Genomic DNA, 13161 nt, shown 5'->3' with positions numbered 1-13161 from the left:
ACAAATTGGGAAATTCCAAACCCCCAAAGCTTCTCATTCTTAATTTCCTTCATTCTTTCAAAAATAATCCAGATATGTTCCCACTGGCAGCTTGTAAACAGTGCAGGAAACCCATTCCTGAGCACCCAAATAGGATCGCTTTAGAAATATGGAGACACCTTGCCTCACAAAGCATCTATTTTTTTCTTCCAACATGTTCTGCAGTGTAGGCTCAGGGAGGTATCTGAAATGGCAGTTCTGACCTCTGTTAGACTCAACCATCCTCTTAGCTTAGTAACAGTGTTTAGGTGATCGTGTCCAAACAGAGATGCAGGAGCTATCCTTGTAGGGGCATGAGAAGATCTAGGGTGATTTTGGCCTTCTTACCTGCAGGAGCTGGGGTATGTAAAGGACTGAGTGCTAGCACTTTATTTGTCTTACAGGGGAGTGGAGCCTGCAAAAACCAAAGTGCCACCCCATATTTTGGCTTTTTCTCACTCTCAGGCATGTTATAGCCCCGCTAGCTGACGCAGTCTCACCACAGCTGAGCGGACGCAGAATTACAGTACAGAAACCTAACAGGGAAACAAACTTTCAACCAGGACAATAGGAATTTTGTGCATTACTCTCTGGAAGAAAAGGCCATCTGCTTATTGTGTAATGCTTTCATCAGAAGTGGTTCAGTTCTGCAAATGTGTGGCTGCAGCAGCTGCTTTGAAGCTGGTGGTGCCAGTGGTTTGCAGCCTGTGGACCACTGGATGGATGGAGCAAAACAGCTCTGCCCCCTCTGTCAGAGCATCCCTATCAGGAGCCCTTAATCTGTAGGTGTTGGATGCCATGGGAAGGCTCTTGTAGGGGTGGCATGTTCAGTCATACTGATGTATATTTTCAATATTCAAAAATATTCTGCATATTGTACCATGTCATGTAGGGTCCAATGACCTTGTGCAGAGCTTCACCTCTTCAAAACCTGATGGAGAAGGTGATGGGTTAAGAATTTACCAGCTGTTTGCAATGAGCTAATTGTTTGTGAAACTTTGTGTTATGGATTTTGGGAACTCCTACCAATGCTTGAAATTAATAGAAATGTAGAATAGTTCAGGTTTGAAGGGACCAGTGGGAGTCATCTAGATCTGGTTAGACCAGGCTGCTCTGGAGTTTGTCCGCTGGAGTTTTGCACATCTCCAGTGATGAAGATTCTGCAGTCTGCTCCAGTGTTTGACCACCCTCATGGTGAAAATAGTTGTCCTCGTATCTACTGTACATGTTATTAGCTGCACTCTTCTAAGGCCCATCAAAGGCTAGATCTCATCTTCATTACTGGATCTGTAAGAAAGAGTAAATGTAAAATATATTTGTGAATATCTTTGTACAACAACTGAAGTTGAAAGAAATACTTTCTTCCAGGCTAAGAGTCACATAGAAAAAGTTTTTCTTGAGTTTCTGACATTCCATGCAAACCTTGAAGCTCCCCTTCCCCCCAAAAGTAAAGCAAACATGAAACAGGATTGATCTTCTAAAGCAGTGGGTTGATGGGGTCGGTTGCCACGATTCAATGTAAGCAATTACATGTGCTGCTTTTAGTGCTTGAAGGTATGTGTGGTGTTCCTCCTGCTTTATCTGAAAATACAGCCTGAGAGAAGTGTGATGGCTTGAGGGCAGCCCCAGTTAATGGAGGTTTATTGTGCGTCTCCCTTAGCGCTGAGAAATGACACGCGGCAGGAGTCTGACGCTGTGTGGTTGCTGATCGTCTACAGCTTTCCTTATTTATCCAGGCAAGAAAAGTGGCATTTTTGTCATGCGACCATTGTTTGGAAATCCAGCTATATAAGTAGAGATAGAAGATACAATGGGTTCATTAATACTTTTAAGATAACTTAAGATGCAATTGCGCAGGCAAATAACAGGAACTAAAGAGGATGAGGGGGGTGGGGGGTACTTGCAATTTTAGACTTCCCTCCAGCATTTCCAAGATAAATTCTGTGTTGGGCTGCTGGAATGGCTTCACCCTTGAAGGAGATTAAAGATACACCAAAAAAAGAAATATTCTGAACACAGGCTATTCAGAGGTTTGCTTGAAATACTTACTTCTAAAAATCTGGTGTTAGTGTTACAAATTTCCTTTACTTGTTTACCTGTAGTTGTATCTACAATTAAAGGCAATGGATATAAATGAAGACATAGGTATGACTACACTACGGTATTTAGTTAAAAAGTTTGTAATAGCTTTAAATGTGAATATTTTCTGCCCTGACACAAACCCGATTCTCTCTCAAGTACTCTGCACTGGTGTGTTAATGTTCCAAAATTCCTTCTTTATGGTTGTCCTAAATGTGGGAAAACAGACCTTCAGTTCCTGTCTACTTTTAAAGTCAGAGCACTACAGCTTTACAGCTACTTTGTGCCCTTCCGAGATGCCCCCTCTTTCTTTGTAGTGGGCTGTGGATCCCTTTCCCTGATGTTATTCTCCCAAGCCAGGAAATGTCCCTGCTTTCCTCTGCAAGCTTGCGCTTTCCTGTTACCCCAGATGATGCAGGGAAACTTCCAGCCCTACTGTGGTTTATCTGTAGCCAACAGATGCTTAGGTCTGTGCGTGTAAGTGGTAATTTTCTTGTTTGTTCTAGTGTAGGATTGTTTCCTTAACTTGAAGTAGCAGATACTTGCTCTGTTTTCATTGAAATATTGAAAAAAAATATTTGTTGGGGTTTGTTTTTTGTTCTTTTTTTTCTTTTTGTGAAGTTCTTACTAGTCTGGTAAAATTTTTGAAAATTTTTATTAACTCCTCCCACTTCCCTCTTTTCCACTAATACTCAAGACAGTTGTGTTTTAGTCCTCGATGTTATCACTTCTTTCACGTGAACAGTATTTTCCACCAGCCTTTCAAGTCAACAGAACTGGATATGTGACCTAAAATGCGAGCAGCTGACTACTGGCTGACAAGTTGCAGGGCTTACAGGGGGAACTTCTATTGTTGCATATATCTATCCTTCCCCCTAGGATATACGTAACTGTGATCTGCAATCCACCATGTTGTATACACCAGCCTAAAAAGCTTGTAAGGAGTCCGTGAAGTTTGGGGTGTTTGACCAAGAAACGCAGAAGTGGCGGGGTCTGCCACCAAGTGATGTTCACAGCCTGACTGTAAATGACCCCGTCACACCTCTGACTGAAGCAGACGCCCACAGTTCCCACTGCTGAAATGCATCCATCTCTCCGTGAAAGATTTCTTAAGTCCCCTATAGCAGAGACTCAATAAGCAGTGTAACGGCTCTGCTTGGTCTAAACAAAGGCAGCTGGAGGCTGTGTTAGGTGCATTAATCTCCATGGGAGGGAAGAAATAGCTGAAGCATTGACCTTAGCAGAGTTTCTTTCCTTCATCAAGTGTTGTATGATCTCCTATTCCTTGGGAACGGGAAGCTGGCTGTCAGTGGCAGCAGCCTTGCAGACGAGGCATCTCGAACTATGGGCCAGCCCTTGCCTTTTTCCTGCTCTCTTGCTATCAAAGTTGGACGGGCTGGTTCGAAGTGTCATCATACATCAATGGCACCGGGGACTCCGAAGGCTGGATGTATATCTCTTCTTAACATGACTCTCTTAGTTTAATTCCTGTGCTGTGAAGGATGGCAGGAACTGGAACTGAGGGAGGTGCAGCTCAGAGCTGTGTGTCACCCCCGTGTGAGCATCATCTCGTGGGGGCTGCATGGCTTGGAGCTCCATCTCCTGCAGTATTTCACTACTTACCAGGCAAGATTTACTCAACTGCACAAATGGGAATCACCAGTCCTCTTCCCTCCCTTTCACATGTCTTGACTACCAGTGCCAGCTAGGGTGCTCACAGCCACTGCACGAGCAGTTGCTGCCAGCATTACTGTTAAATAACTTGATTTTTTTTTTTTCCATGCCTTTAAATGTGCCTTTTGTAAAAAGACTTCTCAGAACTCCTTAACACTTCTCAAAGCCTCTTCAGAACTAAAACTGTAGGCTTTGGGAAGTGTTTTTTCTCCTCCGTGCAGTTAGTGTTTCTGCCCACTTTAGCCTTCCCCCCAGCTTACTGAGTGTTAGGAAATATTCAACTCCTTTTAGAGGACAGGACAACTGACTTTATTTGACCTATAAACTTTAATAAGGAAACGCAGAACAGCTCAGGAAGCTTCCCTGAGTGCCTCTTAAATTTTCTAATTACTGTTTAGACCATACAAACCTTGCAGCTAGAGTACAAATATTTTGAGGGTTAAGAGCTGATAGCGGGAGATTAACTGCCTCTGCTTGGAACAAGTGTGTTATTAAATATGGTTCGGATCTTGCAGATTTAATAACACAGTTAATGTCATAAAGATGATCCCCATTTCAGTTCTGCAAGAAAAACTCTCTGGAAGCTCTCTCTCTCTTCACTGTTGAATGTTGAGAAGGTGGGGATGGAGGATTATAGAGAGGAGGAGTAGGAGTGGAAGTTTGCAGAGCCCAGCTGGCAGATGAGGCTCCTCCACCAGCTGTCACAGCATGGTGCGCATCCCAAGGAAAAGCTCAGAGGGAAGCTCTGGGTGCCAACCAGAGTAACACATGTATCAGTCCAGCGAGTAGAGGGACAGGATGACACCGGTGGTTTCTCTGGCCAGAGCATGACCCTGTCCTCCCAAGGCAGCTGCAGAGCTGGTGTACGTGGAGGAGCCAAGCGGTACCTCTGCCAGGGGCAGGGCTGTGCCCGCACTGGCTGGCAGTGCGGTGGGAGAGGTCCTCTGTGGGGACAGCCAGTGGGTGCCCAGGACCTGGCCTCGTGCTGTGTGTGGTTTCCATGCTTTGCTCTGGACTAGCTCTGCTCTGCTCCTGCAGCTTAAGCTCACCTTGGTGTTAGGAGCAGAGCAGCTGCTTTAGTTTCATTCCAGAGCCGTCTGATCTGGGTGCCCTGAGGCCGCTCTGCGATGTGAATGGAAGTGCAAGAGTTGGGGACAACCAGAGGGTTTGCTTCAAAAGTGGGAGCAAGAGAGGTGGTTGCTCCATGAAAGCCTCTTGGCATTGCTGCTCTGTCTCCCTCAGGTTTTTTAGCCTTACGTGCTTGAGCTTCCCCCCTCTTCAAGCTGTCTCTGTGTGCTATCATTTTTCTAAATCACTGGTGAAGAAAAGGAATTGGCATTAATCCATGCACATGGAGGGCCAAGCAAACTTCTTGTGCTCACGGTATGGACTGCATTTTAAAAAATCTTGTGGCTAGTTTTTAATGTTCTTCTCTCAACCCTGGTGCTCCCTTGTTTCCCCTTGCCTCCTTAGCAGGCATTTTTATGACTGAGACATTACTGCGACACGCTTGCTAGAGGAGTCCCGAATGTGAAGCTGGTCCAGCAGGTCAAAGGCTGGTTTCAGGCAATCACTGATCTTATAAGCACTAACATGAAAACAACCAAGGTAAATTCACATTCCTGATAACATTTGTTCTTTTAAGTATCTGATCTGTGAGTGTAGGTGTGGAAGAGATGAAGGGAACATCCTTATGAGTCAGCAGGAACTTATTTTCGCACAGATATGAAGTGGAGATGATGGTACTTGTTAAAAGAAAATGGTGGGCTTTTTGTTATTGTTGCTCCACACATCTCACATTATCATTGGTCTCTGCAAGGTTTACTCCACAGTGTGTTTATTGATGTGATGTGCTTTGGACACTACACACTTCTATTTATGTCGTTCTCCCACTTCTCCCCGTGGTTTGAGCAGGCTGCCTTGCCAGCTGACCACACCACCCAGGACCAGAGCCGTGTTTAATTCAAATGCAAATTTACCTCTGCTGTTATTGCACTTGCCAGTGCTGTTTAAATATTTTATTCTAGCAGCTTTACTATTAGAAACGCCATGCTCTGCTGGCGGTATTTTGGCACCCAGGAAACTGTAAATTAACTGACTTCAGTGTGTTATCTGCAACCACCTCTTCTGGCTCCAGCCTTTCAGTTCTTGGCTAAGGGTGAACACTTGCAACAATATCAGAGTTTTTTTGCAGAGAGTTGCATCACAGAGAATATTCCCTTTTCTATCTTGTGACATCTCAATAAATTGCCTTTCTTTCTGATTTTTATTCTCATATATTATTTATACATGTATAAGAAATAATTAAAATACTGACACTGCTCAGGTGCACTTCGTGTGTAAGGAAATGTAATGGTAAATATTTAATGCAATTATTTAAAAACAAAAATCATGTTCATGTAGCGCCATCTATCACCAAGCCTTTGTAGCTGCACACCGACAATGGTGCATTTTATTTTTACAGAAGTAACATCGTTCTTGGCAACACTGAAGAACTATTTCTTTGGGGAGGGGGGAAAAAAAAAAGAAGGAGATTTCATAGCTCTTATTCTGCAGGGTAGTTGGCAACACTGCGTCCATCTGTGTACACAGCAAGGCAGTGAGTTCCGTGAAGCTTATCTGTGCGTGGATGTGGAGACCAGACTCAAATTGGGTTATGGGGGCTCAGCAAAGAAATCGGAGACTTATTTTGGCAGGTGGGAACTCTCCATCTTTCCTTACCAATCTAAGGCTAGATGTGGATGGAGATAGGCAACACATACTGAGCCGCGCTCATGACTTCTGTATAGTGCAATTGACTCCTATATCCATAGAATAAAAAAAGATGCTTTGGTGTGAGTGCAGCACAGTTTCCTGTTTCTTGTACCTTTTTGACCTACATGTTCAATCCCTGCCTCAAGTTTGTTCTTATGTTTTCCAGATTTTTATCCCAGTTGACTGCTGGGCTCTGAGCACCTGACGTTTCCAGGGGAAGTGGCTCCATGCTCGAGCGCAGCCCAGCTCACAGCGCAGCGCTTGCTTGCTGGGTATGTGCCTTCTGCATTTCGGGTAGCTCAGGCTGATTACTGATGACTTGCCAGAGGGGTTTACCAAGCCAGCTGCCTGGGAGGCTTGCTGTCCGCCAGATGTTCATGACTGCATGCTTCCGAAGTGATTGGTATGGAGAAGTCACAGGTGACATTCACTCTCTGGTGTTAATAATTTGGTGAATACAACTACCAGTGCCAAACATTTATATCCTGTGAAGCTACTGCTGGAATACTTTAATCAAATCCTCTGCAATATAAAAATGTGTTCATGTTTCTTTCCAAACTCTTCAAATAAAGCTTGCTTGCTTCATCATTATATGCCAGAAGTCACGTGAAGTTGCCGTTGTATTGGCTTGAGCTTGAAACTGAACCACAACTGGCAATTTTATTTTAGTTTCTTTCCCTCACACTTAAAGGCATAAAGAAAATAGATTAATACAAGCAAAATGGGCTGAATCCCCCCATTCACGATAAGAAAGGTAAATGGTGGGTTCCAGGAGCTGCTTGAGAGTGAAAACACAACTTCAGTCATGCGTGTGTGCTTACAGCTTGGTGGGACTCTAACATCACTGAGAGCATTTTTCACTACTCCTCTGCTGTGAAACCTCTGGGATGTGAAAGCAGAGCAGCTGCCCGGCAGGACATGAGGCTTGACACACAGCACGCCTGGAAGAACCGCAGCCTGCACACTTTCTACCAGAGACATCCATGCTGTAAGCTTTGCCTGTGACAAAATTGCTAAGATAAGCCTGACCTTAAGTTTATTTTGATTCTTTGAATAACTGTGGAAAGCCAGGAGAAAAGGCCATCAATATTTTCTTAATAGTGATTTGTTTATGAAGAACTGTGCGTATTTGCTTGTGCATATGCACAGCCTGGGAAGCAGCAAGGTTTCAGAGTGCTCTCCACTGTTACTGGTGGTGGTTGTGTTGTTTAACTCAATTCCTTGCAGCAAAAGAAATCCAGAATGGGATGGAGAAGCAGCAGGATTTTCTTGTATTGCAGTAACCCTGCTAGCAGATCTGGCCACACTGAATGAAGATCATAGAATCATAGAATCATTTAGGTTGGAGAAGACCTTTGCAATCACCAAGTCCAACAGTTAACCCAGCACTGTCAAATCCATCACTAAATTATGGCACTAAGCACCACATCTGTGCATTTTTAAAACGCCTCCAGGGATGGTGATTCCACCACCTCCCTGGGAAGCCTGTTCCAATGCTTCACCACCCTTCCAGTGAAATTTTTTTCTGAATATCCATTCTAAACCTTCCCTGGTGCAACTCAAGGTTGTTTCCTTTTGTCTTGTAGCTTGTTACTTGGGAGAAGAGACCAACCCCCACCTGCCTACAGCCTCCTGTCAGGTAGCTGTAGGGAGTGATAAGGTCCCCCCTGAGTCTCCTGCAGACTAAACACCCGCAGTTCCCTTGGCTGCTCCTCATCTGACTTGTGCTCCAGACCCCCTTCCCCAGCTCCGTTGCCCTTCTCTGGACACGCTCAGCACCCCTACGTCCCTCTTGCAGTGAGGGGCCCAAAACTGAACACGGCATTCGAGGTGCGGCCTCACCAGTGCCGAGTACAGGGGGACAATCACTGCCCTGGTCCTGCTGGCCACACTGTTTCTTGTACAAGCCAGGATGCTGCTGGCCTTCTTGGCCACCTGGGCACACGGCTGGCCCATGTTCAGCCAGACATCACCCAGCACCCCCAGGGCCTTTCCCACCAGGCACTTCCCAGCCGCTCTGCCCCAGGCCTGCAGCGCTGCGTGGGGCTGGTGTGACCCATGTGCAGGACCCGGCACTGAGCCCGGTTGAACCTTGTACCATGGAACCTTGGCCCATTGGTGCAGCCTGTCCAGATCCCTCTGCAGAGCCTGCCTGCCCTCCAGCAGATCAATGCTCCCCCACAACTTTGCATCGTCTGCCAGCTTACTGAGGGTGCACTCAACACCCTCGTCCACATCATCACTAAAGATATTAAACAGGACTGGCCCCAGTACTGAACCCTGGGGATGCTGCTTGTGACTAGGAATGGTCCCTTGCATGATCTTTAGAGCTAATTTCCTCTGCTGGAGTGCTTGGAGAAGCATGAGAGGCTGTGAGCTGCCTGACGCAGCTTCTCCACAGAGCCAGCTACGGCACCAGAAGTGGGGAACCTGTCTCAGAGGGATCTCTGTAACTGCATCACTCTGCTGCACAAAGCCAAGCTGTTTTTTTCTTCCCATTTCTCGCCCCTTCACCCACTTCAATGCATCTCCTTGGTGCTAGGAGATGGGCAGCTGCAGGCAGAGCTGCCTGCTTTGTGGGCAGGGCACAGAGGTGCCTGAATTGCTGTGGACAGCCCTCTCCATCAGAGGCAGGGAAGGGTCATGTTGTGAGAAAAGGCAGCAAAGCTTTTAAAACTCATCTGTATGAGGCAGGTGATAAATAAGTCAGCTGAGCAATGCTTTTAAACACATGCTGAGTTTAAGCAGGTTAATGATGTACTCCCTGATGTGCATGGCAGAGTAGAAATGCACTTCCGTGCATAAATATAGTTAAGTCTGCCCTTGAGTGCTTCTCAGTGGGTCCTTTATATATTACTGGAAGGGTCATGGATAGCATGATGTCATTGGCAAACGAGAACCAGAACTGAAAAAAATGGCTTATAAACCAATAATAATGACAGCTGTCCCCAGTAGTGAATAAATAAAGTGGGCTTTACTACCACAGGCTCCCCTTGTTCCTGTCCAGCTGACCACACCGTTAAATGCAATGAGGGATTTCTTACCTTTGCTGGTGAGAGACAGTCCTGAGGGATGGCCAGAAGCCCTTGCAGTGGTTTGTGTGCCCTGGTTCAGGTGCTCGCTGCAGTCTTGCCCATCGGCAGAGACCGGCACAGACCTCTGCGCTGCCAGCGTGCAGCCGCTCACCGGTTTTGGGCTCTCCTGCCAGAGCTGTGGAGGAGGCTGTGATTTCTTTCTTTCTGCAAAAGGGTTTTTGAACATGGGAGAACAGAATTATTATCCAGGCATCCACAGTTTAAAAGAAGAAAATAAATGCCCACATCACCAAAAAGTGTGCTGTTTGGGGTTTAATGAAGATTTCTTCCCCCCTCTCTCCCCCAGAAAGCAGATGCTATACAGTTTAAATTATGTATAAGTCTATTACAAAATAATCAGTGCTAAGTACATATGCATACACAGAGCACAATAAATTATGTATCTTCCCTTAATATTTCATGAATAGGAGGCATGACATGTATTGATTTCATTTAGACATGAGTTCAAGAGAGCATTTAAACATATTTCTATTTTCAATCCACGAATCGCCATAATGGGACCATTCAGGTGCTTTCAGTTAGATATATACTTAACAACCTTGCTGAATTTGAGCCATAATGATAATCAGATTAACATTTTGAACCAGTGCCCAAGGAAGCCAATTTAATCAATTTTACTAGGCTCTTGGAGTAGGATCCATTTTTTAATATATGTGTGTGCATATATATATATATTTAATGAAGGAAATTCAAGGTAGAGCTCCACTGAGAAATCAGAGTCTGTCTGAGCCTGGAGTCACCTTATATCATCACGGATTTCAGCAGCAATCTGAGAAATGAAAGCAAGCTATCTCAAAACGCCGCTGGCAGCCGATTACTCACTCCCCTATCACCTAGGACATGCCATGCTGAAGGCTGAGCGCTCCCCCTGCCCATATGAGTGAGGCAGCATCCTTTGGGTAACAGGAACTCATTTTTGCCTAATGAAGTTATAAGGATTTTTTTTTTCTGTCCTGCAAGATATGGGGAAAATAAGTTTTCATAGGAAAAAATGTTCAAAAGCACTTCTATAACACAAGAACTTAAATGTCACTGGCAGACTCGGGGCTCTGGCAGAACAGGGAGGGTGGCTTAGCCTGGGCCCGCTGGTAAGATTAGAATTTCCAGCTGTTTCCTTGTGCAGATGTCCCTGCTGCTGGTGAATTAGCTCAAGAACTGTAACAGTTTACATTTCAGGCATTTTTCTTACCCTGAATGTACAGGTTTCAACCACGTGCTTTGTCTTCTCTAAGACAACTGTTGAGATACATTTAGGTCTTTAATGGAGAGGTCAGAAAGGACCAATAAGTCTGATCAAGAAAGCAGCTGCATTAAATAGGTCATTTAATTTGGCCTTGATGGTAAAACTAAGGAAGCTGAACTGTTTAGAATGAATATGCCATACAAACATTAGCACATACCTTTAGTTCTTATTTTTGTAGGAAAAAATTCAGGTCACAACACCTGTGATTCTGCTTTGAGCCTTGCGTTTCTTCCCCAGGACATATTCAAAATTTCTCCTTGGAGAATGTGGCTACAGCAATATGTTTTATAGGAAAACGTAACAGAAGCCCAGGCTACAGAAAGCTGACACTCCACACAGAGCCTTCAGCGCAGCCAAAGAGGCATCTCGTGGCCACATGCTGCTCGCTGGGAGGTCACGGCTCTTCCTTGTGTGCTGTGCACAAGCGCTCATTATTTTGTACAGGGAAGGACCAAATAGGGAACATAAAGACATAGCCTAAAAGCCCAGTGAATGGATTTCCACTAAACGACTTTTCACTTTGTTGCCCTTTTTTCCTCTCTCTCTCCAGAACATAGGCAAAGCTGGTGGTTTTGCCTTGAATATTTGCAAACTACAGGGTGACTGCGTTTAGCTTTTAGTGGGCAAGTAGTAACAGTGGTTAATGTTTCTCTCTGCAAGCATCCTACTTACAGGCTGCCCAGGGAGGTGGTGGAATCACCATCCCCGGAGGTGTTTAAAAAACACATAGGTGTAGCGCTTAAGGACGTGTTTAGTGGTGGGCTTGTCAGTCCTGGGTTCACGGTTGGACTTGATCTTAAATGTCCTTTCCAACCTAAATGATCCTACGATTCTATGATTCTACATGATCTGGCTCTTACAAAAGTAAGTTAAATAACCTGTGATTTATTGCTTTATTGTTATTACCTTTATTTCTTGATAGCAAGCTGTATTCGGATTTAGTTTATTTTTAAAACCCAGTGTTCACAGTTGATCCTGTATATTGGCTCAAACATCAATATGGATGTAAATATTGAGTCATTCTGGGTAAAAAACATCACCTCTAATGGATCTTTAATATTTCTATGCTTTGCTTCCACAAGGCATTTTTGCAGTAAACTGAGAAAATCAGCTCAGACCTTACCTGCAGTACTAAAGTTTAGGAGTTGATCGTTTTTTCTGACTGCTGTAAGAACCAAATTATATTGGGGCGGTTTTCTGTGTGTGTTAGAAAAAAAGTAATTTTCAAATTGTGGCCATCAAATTCCCAACCTCTGGATGGGTCCTAAGCTCTCTGCCTCAAAGTCTGCCTTTATATAGCTCATCTATAACTTCTGAGACCCAGAAATAATGGAACTACTGAGACTAAACATTTTTTAGATGGATATGCCATATTAATGTGATTTAAATGATGATACAGCAATGTTTAACCTATTTCCTCTTCTGCATTATTTTTATTTCCTAAGAAAATCCAGAGAGTGTTATTTATCGTCTCATCTGGAAACGAAAGAAAGCTGAAGTCAATTATTTTTCATGTACCTGGAAGGGTTTAGAATTTTTAGAGTTCACTGAGTAGCAAATATTTAGTAGGTCCCCATATCAAGCTGAAACTTTCTTCAGTTCACTTCTGTAGGTTAAAAAATTTGGTTTAGATTTTAGATTTGGTTTAGATTTATTTCATATGTCAGTAGCTGTTAAACATCCTGCAGGAGAAAATCTCAGAAGACAGCCATTTGCAGATACCATCCTTTTATATGGGGCAAAATACAAAGACCTGTAAGCAAGCCAATATTTAATTGCACGATCTAATGGCATCAAAATTTAGTTATAGCTCCCTTTAATAAAATAAATTTGGAGTCTTATTTGATAATTTTAAAATTAGATCATGCCACACCTTATGGCTGTCAGTTCACTTTGTGAGATGACTCCAGAGCCTTGCCCATTTACTGTTAACACCATTTTATATCTTCTCTGAGGTTATTAGTTGAAAAGACTTTTTGAGAAATGGCTAAACTTGATGCAATGTTTAAATCACCATTTTTTTACATCTCCTTTCTAACAAAAGAGTTGTCATGGCTGTTTCAGACCAGCAGATAGATAGTATAATGGAAAGTACTGAATGCTTGGGAAAAGAGCACAAGAAGCAGAAAGAGCTTGTAGAGGTCCTGCTCGTGGTACCCCCTTGCAGTAGCTGCCTGCTCAGAGATGCCTGGGAGCAAACTGTCTGACCCCCTGCCTTCAGGAGTTGCCAATGCCCATGAATTTGTTTCTACCTCCTTTAAGCCCAAGTAAGTTTTTCACCTTCATGGAGCCCTCTGT

The sequence above is a fragment of the Falco biarmicus genome, chromosome 8 (genome assembly GCF_023638135.1).
Source record: "Falco biarmicus isolate bFalBia1 chromosome 8, bFalBia1.pri, whole genome shotgun sequence".
Lineage (NCBI taxonomy): Eukaryota > Metazoa > Chordata > Aves > Falconiformes > Falconidae > Falco > Falco biarmicus.
This window is presented reverse-complemented; position numbering follows the sequence as displayed.